The following is a 2255-nucleotide window of genomic DNA, read 5'->3' as shown; positions in this document are numbered from 1 at the left end:
TTTCCTTGATGTAACAATTTTAAAAATATTGGAAAAAAATTGAAAAAACTACAGTAGTTTTATTTTTCTAAATTTAAATAATTTTAAAAAAATTTAAAATTTAAAATTTAAAATTTTTTTATATGTACCTTAAAATCATTCTTCAATCATAAGAAAAGATAATTTCTCTATAGAGATTGATACTAACGATCCAGTTTTGCACAATTTGACACAATTTTTAATTTACAGTCGAACTTCTTTGTCAGCTGAAATTAATCGGATCGTTTACGATTTCAATCTCTGTTTAGTCACGGTATATATCGGCAAGCGCCTTATCAGCGTTATTTGCGTTATGTACTTTCTACTTACCTGCTGCCCGCAGGAATAAAGTCCGTTGAACGCAAATCAGCGCGACTGTCGAATACCGTCAAATCGTCGCTGTCGTCGTCGTCAGGAAGAAGTAACACATTCACAAGAAACCTGTTTTGGTGTTATCCGGAGATTGCTCCGTTGCTCCTAAGTAAAGTATCTTGCTTTCTCTCTCTCTCTCTCTCTCTCTCTCTCTCTCTCTCTCTCTCTGCTCTATTCGCTAGTAGATTATAAATGTATTTATTTTTTTTGTACTTCTGGATAAATACGAATAGTTATCTGCTAGCAAGTTATAGAGTGATCTTGACTTAGAACTTTTACTAAATATATCTAAAAAGAGTATTACAAAGTAATCGGTGTAAGAGGATCTTCTCTTAAATATAGGAGAAATGTCTATGTAAATGTTTGATATTTTTTATTTCCTTTGTATACGAATTAATCTCTGAAAGTACGCACAAAAAATTAAAAAATTAACTCTATTGTCATTCTTTTATACAAATTGCATTTGTTGATCTATGTAAAATTAATTAAATCGTGACGTAAACATCATATTACATTCAAATATTTATAATCTTAAAAAGGTTGAAAAAAATCTCCACATATCATTCTTCTATTACGGAAATGATGATACAGATTAAGGGCTGATTGTTCCATGATTTGATAAATTTTACCTGTTGGGTAAGTAGCAAGATTACTCAATCACATGCGCGGATTATCAGATTTACCTCACAGGTAAAATTTATCATAAGGTGGAACAATCGGCCCCCTAAAAGAATAATGATATAAATTAATAGAGTTGGCGTTACTTTTTTATTTTTCGTTAACTTTTTTTCGATAACTATCATTACTTTTTTTTTGTCTTTAATAACATCGTTATATTTTTACAGTAACGATTCAGTCGCTGAACGTATCTTTTATCGTTATGTACTTTAATTTTTATTGGATAGTTGAATTATATTTCGATATTGTTAGCGCTGAAAGATGTTTCTTTTGTGTACCTAGAAGTATACTTCTAGTTATCCAAGTTGTGTCGTTGTTATAACAAATAAGCAAAATACTTAAAAATTTTTTAAATGCTTATGTAAATATACAAATATATATTTACAGTTTAATATTGTATTATGTATAATATAATAAAAGATTATTATTTGCAATACAATTACCGAATTTAAATAAATATTGTTTTTAAATTTTAATGTTTTATTAAGAATGTATATTTCAAGACTCCAGTACTGAAAATCCATAGCATGTATGTAATGTGAATTATGTAAATATATAGTAATGTGAAATAGACTATAATAAAAGATTATTATTTGCAATAAATATAATTATAAAATGTTTACTTTTTCATTTTTATTTCTTAAAAAATATTTCATGTTTTATATCTTAGACTGCATTCTGATAATTACTATCAGAGTTGAAAATTTGTAATTCACATTACATACATATTACAGATTTTCAGTATATCCAATATACTGAAAGTGAAATACATTCTTAATAATGACATTAAAGTTTAAAAACAATATTTAATTTAAATTCGGTAATTATTTTTGAGTTCCCGATTGTTTCTGCTAGATTCGATTTTTTATGCAAAAACGTGTCAAATGATCCAAATTTTTATCAACATTATATGTGAAAAAACTAACTTAACAATTTCTAGAAAAGTAATGAAAAAGTAATGATGCATTACTTTTTCAAGTAACGGTAATGCATTATTTTTAAAATAAGTAACTAATAAGTAACGGTAACGAGTTATTTTTAATAAAAAAGTAATTGTAACGGTAACGCGTTATTTTTTTAAGGTAATACGTTTCCAACTCTAAATTAGTATTAGTATCGCATTTTGTAAATTATTTATTAAAAAATTATTTACTAAATTAAATAAATAAAATTATTTATTAAATAAT

This window comes from Atta colombica, unplaced genomic scaffold, assembly GCF_001594045.1.
Source record: "Atta colombica isolate Treedump-2 unplaced genomic scaffold, Acol1.0 scaffold52, whole genome shotgun sequence".
Taxonomy (NCBI): Eukaryota; Metazoa; Arthropoda; class Insecta; order Hymenoptera; family Formicidae; genus Atta; species Atta colombica.
This window is presented reverse-complemented; position numbering follows the sequence as displayed.